We start from the raw sequence: 11,820 nt of genomic DNA on the forward strand, positions 1-11,820 counted from the left end.
AATAGGATTACAGTGGAACCCCTTTTTAAAACACCCCCCCCCCCCCAATTCAAGACTACCTCCCTTTAAGACCTTGTTTAAGACCTCAAGCAATATTACACATCAAAACTCAAAACATCACTCTCGTCATTTAGTTTGACTGACTAATGCAACCCTCCAGTTGTCTTGGAAAGCAAACCCCACAGCATCTACGAGGCCCTTTAATTCAAGGAAACTCACAGCATGAATGAGGCCCTTCAAGTCATACTTCTTTCCCCCAGCTGTCAGAAGAGCGGCCAAGACAGCGCCTGCCAGAATGCTGCTGGTTCCCATTCCTGCAATATCACACAGAGACACTGAGCACATGAAATAGTAACAAACATACTTTAGTTCAGGGAAGACGTCACAAGCAAGAATGCAACATATCAAAGAAAATCATCTAAGCTGTGCATAAATTTTCAAGCAAAAAAATCTGTCAATAATAGCGCATTTCTTCTAGTGCTTAAACAGGGCCGCAATCTTGTCATTTGCTTCAATAAATAATCGTGCTGTAACACTTTGTGCCGTATCTACTGCTGTTGAGCTTCTTTCTTTTCTTTTTCTTTTTTTTCTTTTTGAAGCACCAACAACAAACCAGCACACATACCTGACCCATGGGGTAGGTTGGACCAAGACTGCATCTCAAAACCACCGTGGTAGCGGGTGGTCAATTGGTCAGCTAGTGTCATTGATGACATCAGGTCTACCATGTCGCAGCACACAAAAGCTGCTTTCAGTAATGCTCCTAGATACAAACAAAAACAAAACTGAAAAAGTGCAAAGAACAGTCTTATTGGCATTTTTAACGGGTTTGCTGTTTCACTATCCCAAAATACTGTGGAGCAAAAGATTTTGTAAACTATATCAGTGCACAAAACAAGACAGTTCATTATTTCACAATCCAGAAATGCTATGGAGTAAAAATGTTGCAAAACAACAACTCCGGACAGAGACAAAATCCTCAAGATTAGTGATAAAAAATGCCAGCAAATTTGTTAGAGTATAATGTAAGTTTTTCATTGATTTCATTCTCAACTGTGAACAACACAACCAATGAAAAGCAAATCATTCAATCATAGCTAAAACAGTAACAAGGCACAGGAAGCATACCCATGCATGTGAGAGAGAGAAAGAGACAGAGAGACGACAGAGAGACGACAGAGAGAGAGAGAGAGAGAGAGAGAGAGAGAGAGAGAGAGGGGGGGGGAGGGAGAGAGAGAGAGAGAGAGAGAGAGAGAGAGACAGATAGACACAGAGAGAGGTAGAGAGAGAGAGAGAGAGAGAGAGAGAGAGAGAGAGAGAGGGAGGGAGAGGGTGGAGAGAGAGAGAGAAAGAAAGAGAGAGAGAGAGTGAGAGAGAGAGAGACAGAGAGAGAGAGAGAGACAGAGAGACAGACAGAGAGAGAGAGAGAGAGAGAGAGAGAGAGAGAGAGAGATCTTAAACCTTCACTCAACTGTTTTGTTTTATTTGTCTATTGTCTGTCGTCTTCTTTGTTTGTGTGCCTGAAGAAGACCCTAGGATTGAAACGTTGCTCTTATATATTCATTCCATATTCTTTGATAACACGTGAGTACAGTATTTTGTGGTCTTTGTATGTATCGCTCTCATGCACAGTCACCATTTTTCTTCTGCTCTTTTCCTTCCACAAATACCTGTACACCACCAATTTGGCTTCCAGCAATGATCCATCCAAAATCATGCAAACAGTCACGCACACACACACTCACATGCAGATCAATCAATCAATCAATGAGTCTTATATCGCGCATATTCCGTGGGTACAGTTCTAGGCGCTCTGCAGTGATGCCGTGTGAGATGAAATTTTATACGGCCAGTAGATTGCAGCCATTTCGGCGCATATTTACCTTTCACGGCTTATTATTCCAAGTCACACGGGTATAGGTAGACAATTATTAACTGTGCCTAAGCAATTTTGCCAGGAAAGACCCTTTTGTCCATCGTGGGATCTTTAACGTGCACACCCAATGTAGTGTACACAGATGACTGAACCCACCAGGTGCATGAGGTATACAGTAATCCTCCAAGTCACAAAGATCGCTGCACTCCACAACGGAGCTCACCTGGCCGTTACCCACCAGTTCCAGACGTACAACTGCCCTTTAGGGAACAGAAACAAAGAACAACTGTCAGCAGTTTACAGCCAAACAATTCTTCTTCTGATAATGACAGGTCTTGTTTGTCACAGAAAAAAAACCACAATATTTTTTTTATTTACAGCATGTGAATTACAGAACAATATTTTTATATAAAAGATCACAGCCACAAAGTTCTGTTGCTGCCAGTTGTGTCATCTGTATAAATTGGTTTATGTAATTACTTAGTTAAAACATTAAAAAAAAAATCTATCTTTCAAATGTTTTGTTTTAAAGTTTGGTGATATTGCTAACACCCAGTACAATGTATACAACACAGCTGAAGGGAGGAAGAAGAGTGACAAGTAAGGGTAACAGCTTTGAAATATTTTTGGCTTCTTTAATAGAGAAAATTAAAAGAACAAATTTCAGAAACTTACTCTTTGATTCTTCGCACTTTGCAGCCAATGGGACGCTGAAATGGCAAAACACAATTACATAGCAAAACTAAACAACAACAAAAACAGTGTCAACACCAAAGGCACATGCAAGAATTCTATTATAATACAGAAAAACTAAAAACACTGAAAGTGACATCAGGCTGATTCTTAACACGCGTGCGCACACACACGCATGCACGCATAAACACACCATACATACACAACCACAAACACACAGACACAAACACACACAGACACACACACTCACTCACACAATTACGACACAAACCATATTCCCACGCAGATGTGCTTGACTGACCTTGCCATTAATGAGGACTCCGACAATGGTGACAGCACCGCCGTGTTCATAGGTGATGGGGGGAGTGTCAGACCAGCCCCCCGAGATGTCAATCCTTGCAGGACAGTCGGCCTGCACCCACTTTCCCAATGGTGGAAGTTGGCCCTGGCCTTGAGTGAAGAACTGGAAAACAAAACCCAAAACCTTTTGGATGAAGCACTGGGAGGGTTGAGTGTTTGTTTGTTTTTTGTTTTTTTTTTTATTCTCTTTTTGTACAGTTTTTTTTATTTTTTTTTTTACATGTATATGCTGTACATTACAGGACATCACCTAACCGAAAGGACAGAATCATATAACAGAAAAGCACACTTGGACAATTACAACATACATGGGGTGGGAGGATGGAATGGGGAGGGGGGGGATGTTCAGTGGTTTGGTGGTCGCATTATCAAAAGGTTTTAAGAACGAAAAAACCTAAGGGTTACATCAAAACGTGCATATACAGGCGCCAATCCTTGTAGAATTTATCTACTGTATTATTCACAACTGCGTTATACTTTTCACAAATAAATCTTTGCTTAAAGTTTCTACTAAATGTCTGAAAATGAGGGGTCTTTTTGTTCATTTTGGAAATATATACATGGTGTTTGGCACACATTAATAACACATCAAAACTTTATCGGTGACTACATTGTTCGCCACTCCAAGAAGAACCAGTTCTTTAGACAGTTTTAAATTGTCGCAATGGGTGCAGTTCGCCTTTAGCCAATTTACAAATTCTATCCAAAAAGTCTGCACTTTATCACACTCCCAAAACATATGTAAAAGGGTTTCTTCATTTCTACCACAAAATGTAGGGAGGGTTGAGTGTTAGTGTTTCTTGTTAAAAGTATGAAAGCCTGCAAAACAGTGTTTTGTGAAGTGTCTCTGATAATAAAGATTTACTTGCAAGCAAACGGTGAAAGCAAATCTAGCTGAAATCAAGTTCCAACACGTGAAGTTAGTCTGGCATTATGGGATGGGTCACTCTTTTTTAGAGTGGTCTCCCTTGTTACCAAGGGGATGCGTACAGCGTTACTAGCACTGAACCCCCCACTTTCAAAATTCTTCTCACTCCAACATTACTTCAATAGCAAATTCTTATCAATTTACAGATTTAAACATGAAATGGGTAGTATTAGTTTAATATAATGAATGCTGAATATTTTAGAGTTACACCTCAAACAGCCTATCCATCAGACCTCACCTCTTTAGCGGTCATAACAGCATGCCTGATCAAGATCTGAGCTGCCCCTTCGTAATGTCTGGCAGCACGAATCAGGTGATCAGGCCGATGCAACCACAGGGAGCGTTCCTTTGCCAGTGCTGCTACACCTTGTGCAAAGTCTTTGTTCTGCAAAATAGAGAAATTATGCAAAGAGAAGATCAACTTTTAAGTCAAAATAAACGGAGAACTGTAAGGCCTAAAAAAATATAGGAGTGGTTACGGTAACCCGACCTACCCTATTTTTAGGGGCCGACCCTATAACTTTTTTTTACATCTGTCAAAAAAAAAAAAAAAAAAAGAGTGCAGAAAACGCAATGAAAGCGAAAGCGCTCGAGTCGCACACTTATTTCCCTGTCAAGGTTTAATTTGTACACATTAGAAAAAAAAGTTAAAAAAAAACAAGAAGGGCAAAGCCCATACGACTCACATGCTTGACCTTGACCTTTACATGACCTTGACTAAACCTAGCAATGACATCATACACTAAGAAGAATAAGAATAAGAATAAGAATACTTTATTATCTCATAGAGAAATTCAGGCGTGGTACATAACAATAGTACAAACAAGACATTGATTTTACATAAAACATATAGCACTATATAACAGGGCAGGTTATAGAAACACCTTCCACATACCTCTCTGGACATTCCTTGCATTGTTCTTACGCATTCAGACATGAACACATCCATGTCTCATTTACACATCGCACACATGGACATTCTTATACGCTCAACTTACCCATTCACACATGGACATTCCACCACGCTCCACTTACACATTCTTATACGCTCCACTTACACATTCACACATGGGCATTCTTATATGCTCCACTCCCACATGGACATTCGACTACGCCCACTTACACGTTCACACATGGACATCTTTAAAGCACTGCGCTTACAGTCATTCTCGCACACCTGCGCGTATAACGAACTATGGCTAAACATCATTGCAAAATATCATAGCATACGTACAATATATCAGAAAATATACGGTTGTACATAAAACCAATACATACATGTACATTACTACTGATTGCACTGGCAGAAGAGGGGCTGGGTCGGGTATGTGGATGTGTTTACATGTTGCTAAGGGTGATGGATTTGGGGATGAAGCTGTTTTGCAGCCGGAGTGTCCTAGCTTTGTGCGTGCGAAGTCTACGGCCAGAGGGAAGGAGTTCATAGAGGTGGGCAAGGACATGGGACCTATCTGAAGAACTGCTTTACACATTTTTCCTACCAAAATACATGTGACCTTGACCCAAGGTCAAGGTCATCCAAGGTCATGCAACACAAAGCTGTTAATTCAAGACATAGGAAGTACAATGGTGCTTATTGGCTCTTTCTACCATGAGATATGGTCACTTTTATTTTGGTCACATTTCATAAGGGTCAAAGTGACCTTGACCTTGATCATATGTGACCAAATGTGTCTCATGATGAAAGCATAACATGTGCCCCACATCATTTTTAAGTTTGAAACAGTTATCTTCCATAGTTCAGGGTCAAGGTCACTTCAAAATATGTATACAATCCAACTTTAAAGGACCCTTGCGACCTTGACCTTGAAGCAAGGTCAACCAAACTGGTGTCCAAAGATAGGGCTTACATTGCCCTGTATAGCATACATAGCTAAGGTTGCCATTCTCGATAACTTCAGAAAAAAATGCGAAAATGTGAAAAATGGTTGTTTTTAAGACAACAATTACGGCCCCTGTGACCTTGAACTTGAAGTGAGGTCAAGTTGCCGCACATGTTTTTTGAGATCTTGTAACCATACACCATCAGGCCACATCAGGTGTTGATAGACTTAATAGTGTCCAAGAAATATCCAACGTTAAAGTTTTCCGGACGGACGCCGGGACGGACGGACGGACGACTCGGGTGAGTACATTGACTCACTTTTGCTTCGCATGTGAGTCAAAAAGTGATAGCCTACCTTCCTACCCTATTTTTTTTTTACTATGTTACCTTCACCACACCTATTTTTGTTTGTTGCCTAAACAATGAAGGCATATGCCCCTAATGGCCTTGGGGTAAGGGGGTAAAGCTTAATTTGACGATGAAGACACTGAGCGTTTAAAGACCATGACAGTTATCATGAGTGCATGAAAACTCAGCATGAATATTTGTTTCAAAGCTACTGATACCATTGGATCACTGTACTCTTCCTTGGTTCAGACCTTTATTTTCTTAACCGTCAGGGGGTGGAAAATGGGTATCGTCTCTGAGTCTGCACAAAAAGTTGACCCAGTCCATCACGGCCCGCATTCGAACCCGTGACTCCAGGATCACAAGTCCAGTGCTCTACTAACTGAGCTACCGGGCCCCATACAGCTCTCACCTCCAGGAAGTTGAAGGCTTTCCTCCAGGACTGATTGGCGGCGGGACCTGAGCGAAGACCTCCGATCTTGCCGGCCATGCAACCCATCACATCAGCAATGTTAGCCATCGTGCGAGCAGCGATACCTGGATCTGTTGTCTTGCTTGCAACTGCTCACAGGCAATCAAACATCAAGAATCATTCATACAGCTGATTACCATAGCAAACTGAACATTGTTGCAATTACGAAGGGTATATCTGGCGTCTTTCTAACAAATTCTCACTTAGGATAATGAATAAACAAACAGATGAATGGTATCAATGCAATGCTTCGTATAGGCATTACTGTTAATCATGGGAGCTGCAAAGAACATTACTTGTTCTCTTGTTTGCTTGTAGTATCTTTAATCCTGCTAGACATGAAGCAAATTAGATGCTTGCAAAATTAGCCACTATGTGACTCGTGAGTTACAAGGAATTAAATTTTGCTACAGAAAGTTGAATAGTAGGATGAAAAATGCCATAAAGCTTTGAGCGTAATGGACAAACGGTGAGTTTACCAATAAGTCAATTTGTTTTGCCCAATCCATCTGTTCCTTGTTTGTATTTTACAACAGTGCACTATTTTTTTTTTTTCTTCAGACGATTTTATTCAGACAATACATGACAAATTATACAAACAATACAGATTGGAGTACAAAACAGTCAAAATCATTGATAGTAACAAACAATGTTGTATGAAAATATGGCAGTGCATAGTATAAGCATATTATCATTCCACCAAAATTGTGTACGATGCCCATTTCTTTATGTATTTATCATACTCAAACTCGTTTCTAAACATGTACTTGTCATTGTCAATAATATGTTTCAGTTCTTGTAAAAATTGTTGCAGTTTTGGTTTAGTTTTCAATATTCTGTTCCTGTATATAAAAAATTTTGCAGACAATAAAATATGATTAAAAACTATGTCCGTATGTGTCTTGTTGTCGTGTCCAAATAAAACAAGAAAAGAACTTAAACAAAGTCTTGTGCAATTTGTGCATTTATCTTTCAAAAGTTGTACAAGAGATTTCCAAAAAGCTTGGGCGTGAACACAGTCCCACAGATAATGAAAAATTTTATCTCTTTGCTGTAAACAAAAATTACACAGGTCACTCGACAATACTCGCATGCTTTTTAAAATGGAATTGGTGACTAGAATCCAATAGTTTATTTTCATTTGGAACCATCGTAATTTTTTTTCTTTGATTTTTTTGGTCAACTCAAACACTCTTTTCCATTCAATTTCAGTTTCCAAAAACGTCTCCCACTTTTGGCATGCTTTCAGTACGGGAGCAGTACCCGTAAAAATATCATAAAAAGTTCTAGCACCCTTGGGAGCTTTAACAATCAAACCATACGCTTTTATCTCTGGGAGATGATCTAAGCTCTCAAATGTAATACCTTTTTTTACACATACAACTTTTTACAGAGCTGACACACCCAAAAAAATCTAAAAATGAAACATCAACGTTATATTTTGCACAAAACTCCTCCAGACTCAGAAAAATTCCATCTTCCTTCAACAGATCACATACATAAAAAATCCTTTTGTCTGCCCATTAAAATAAAAAACAGAGTTGTCAATTTTGAATTTATTGTTGAAATAGAGTGGTTCTGCCAAAAATTCTTCAGCCGTGTTTACTTCAACTTTATCGTAAAAACAACGATATGAATCAAAGACATTCTTCCAAAATCTATTTACTTTGTGATTACTTGTTTTCAGGACTAAAGGACCATAGTCCTTAACCATATCAACTTCAGGACAAATACCTTGTAAAATTCTTTTCCACTTTGGTACATAACAAGAAGATTGCATCTTTTAAAACCAAGTTAATTTTAAGGATTTTACGTAACTTTCAATATGAGGAATACAAATACCTCCTTCTTGAATACTATGTATTGCTATTGTTCTTTTTACTTTATCTTTCTTCCCATCCCATACAAAATGATAGCACATTTTCTGAAGCTGTTCAACCATTTGGTCAGGTGGATTTGGAAGCATTATCCACAAGTACACAAGTTTGGATAAAATGAGCGATTTTAGTACTGCAACTCTGCCCAAAGGCGTACATGAGCGTTTCATCCATGTATTAAACAATTTCTTTGTTTCGTTAAATTTATCAGTTAGATTCAGTTCTGCCATTTTCTGTAAATCACTAGTGAACCAAAGTCCAAGGAATTTAAACTGAGAGGGATTCCACGACATGTGCGAATTTGGTAAAAACTGAACTTGGCTATTTCTCTTACTACCTAACCACACATTGCAAGTTTTGTCGAAATTCAACTTCAATCCTGAAATACTCTGAAATTCCTCTAAAGTTCGAAACAATTCTTCAAATGATTCTTTATCACCTTCTAACAACATCGAAGTGTCATCAGCAAATTGACAGTGCACTATTTTTCATTTTATTCATTTTTTTTATTGAGTTACGTCATTTACAAAATTGTTTTGATTCCAGAGTAGTGGTACAACTGCTCACCTTTGTCAAGTATTTCCAGTATCTGCTGAGAAAAGCCATCAATGGCTGCACTGGTGTAGAGATTGTTGAATCCTTTGTTCAGAGACTTTGTCAGGGCCTGTTCCACCTCAAGTGATGCCACCTCGTAAAACAGTTTCCTGCCAAGAATACATTGCACAATACAACAAAAACAAAACAAATAAAAACAGTGAGAATAATACTCTACTTCATTTATCCTTCACACAAAATTAACATTAAACATCACAATCACAATATCTGAACCAAAAAAAGCAAATGCTCATACCGACAAACAACTCACCTTCTTCATAAATAATATGAATCAGAAACAAATTATCTGCTGCTCTAGCTCCATAGGCACACAGATGGACACTGCTGATTATTATGACTCACCGAGTAAAAAATTTCCTTGCAACAGCAAATAAAATCAAATAAAAAAAGACAATGCTATGATTAAAGAAAGCACAGCAACACCATTGTATCATTAATCTCTTCGTCATCAGCAACACCATTGTATCAATCTCTTCGTCATCAGCAACACCATTGTATCAATCTCTTCGTCATCAGCAACACCATTGTATCAATCTCTTCGTCATCAGCAACACCATTGTATCAATCTCTTCGTCATCAGCAACACCATTGCTAGTGCAGCATTTACTAGATACATTAGTTTTTGAGTTGCTCTTCAGTCTTCAGCTTGATTCAAAATCTAACAAGACCAATCAGTGAGTATTTCCAGTGATTAACTAAGAAAAAGTGAGATACACTCTGAAAAAAAAAAAAAAACAAAAAAAACGTCACTTTGATAGTCGTCGTCGGCTTCTGTGGCGCACCCGCCAACCACCAACCCAGGCGGGTTATCCAGATCCAGATCCAGATTTCAATATAGTAGGATGTGTAAATGGTTAAAATCATTCATGGAACATGGTTCAAATGATATAAAAGTTTTGAACTTGTAAATGCCCAAGAAGACAGACTGCCCCTGTTGTTCTTCTTAGCAACTGCAGTCAAATTAAAAATTTTAGTAATAAATTTTCATTTGATTAATATACTTACCCAACTCACATATAGCAATTAACCCTAGTTCAGTGCTGGATACGCTGTACGCGTCCCCTTGGTAACCAAGGGAGACCACTCTAAAAAAGAGAGTGCTCTATCCCATAATGCCAGACTAACTACTAGCCTGACTTCCGTATGCGCGCGCATACACCGCCATCTTATCATTCCTATACGAAGCCCAACTCACTCCTTTTTTAGACCCCCATAAATCCCACAGCGGGGAGGCGGGAGGGAATAAACGATGTGAGTTGGGTAAGTATATTAATCAAATGAAAATTTATTACTAAAATTTTTAATTAAATTACATATCTTACTCAACTCACATATAGCAGATTGCTATCATAGGAGGAGGGTACTCACCATATCAATCCACAAGAACCTGCCCTGCAGCCACCAAAGAGGGCAAAGCAGAGCTGCCATCTTGACGTATGCCAGCCACCTCCCGGAGATAGAAGTTTATAAAAACGTCTTCCGATCTCCAGTATGCCGACTCCAGAACTTCTGAAAGACGACCTGATCTCAGCACTGCCAACGACGAAGCCCACGCCCTGGCCTCGTGAGTCCTGGCAGCCGTAAGGGGCAACACCATTCTGGTATCCCCTAATTGTCTTTGCCACCAGATATAAGCGTTCCGAATGGTAGACGAAACCCATTTGGTTAGCGTAACTTTCGAAATGTCCTTCCCCCGAGCCGTATTGAGTGATATAAAGAGCAGTTTCTGAGACATAGAGCGAATAGGCTGAGTCCGGGACAGGTAGCTGCTGAGTGCTCGTACAGGGCAGTTAAAAACATCCTCATCTCCCGGGGCCAGGATTGTGCTCAAAGGGGGAATACGGATAAGAGGGGATGGTTGACCTGGTTTTTGGTTCTTAGCCAAGAAATTAGGCCTGAACCTAAGAGAAAAAGAACCATCTTTCTCCCGGGAGATATCATTTGCCATTCCCGACAACGCGTGCACCTCGCTACCACGTCTAGCCGTAGCGAGTAAGACCAAGAAAAGAGTTTTATGAGTTACATTTGCCAGACTGGCTAAATGGATAGGCTCAAAGTCCTCTGACGCAAGAAAACGTAACACCAAAAAAACATCCCACGCCGGGAGCTTTGTTTTGTCACGAGCCAACTTAAGGGAAGCGCCCTTAATAACGCCGGAGATAACCCCCGACAAGTTAACTTTGTGACCAAGTTGCCTGAGAGTAGAGGCAATTGCCGACCTTCTAACCTTCAACGAAGAGGGAGAACCCCCTTGATCAGCTAGCCACGCCAAGTGATTCGCTAACTGCATAGACCTAGGCGCCAGAGGATTCACATTATTCTCAAGACACCACTTCGACCACGAAGACCAATGCGAAGCGTAAACAGAGTTGGTCGACTCTCTGTGAGCGTTTTGAACCAGCTTCAGAGTAGACACAGAGGCCCCTGCCCTAAGCAGAGAGTCTCTGATAACACCCACCCGTGAAGTTGCAGCATTTGCGGGTTTACGTGATGAATGCCTGACCGAGGCTGCAGAAGTTCGCCCTTCCTTAGAGCGAGCGGGATGGGAGGACGAACGGCCAGACGTACCAGATCCGGATACCAGTGCTGGCTGGGCCAGAGAGGCGCAACCAGCACTAGCGCTGGCCTTTCGAGGTCTGCTTTCCTTATTACCCTGCCCAGAATGCAGAAAGGAGGAAACGCGTAAGCCACCAGATTCGTCCAGTCCATCTCGAGTGCGTCCACCGCCCAGGCTTGGGGGTCCGGGAACGGAGACACAAAAAGCGGGAGCCTTGCCGAGAACCTTGTCGCAAACAAGTCGATGCACGG

General features: G+C 40.5%; 1 protein-coding gene across 1 annotated transcript in view; it reads right to left on the bottom strand.

Annotated features, from left to right (window-relative positions):
• Positions 1-11,820, bottom strand: part of LOC138960796 (L-fucose kinase-like) — a 49,243-nt gene that overhangs the window by 5,807 nt on the left and 31,616 nt on the right. The gene's annotated exons all lie outside the window — the stretch shown is intronic.

Source organism: Littorina saxatilis, linkage group LG1, assembly GCF_037325665.1.
Source record: "Littorina saxatilis isolate snail1 linkage group LG1, US_GU_Lsax_2.0, whole genome shotgun sequence".
Lineage (NCBI taxonomy): Eukaryota > Metazoa > Mollusca > Gastropoda > Littorinimorpha > Littorinidae > Littorina > Littorina saxatilis.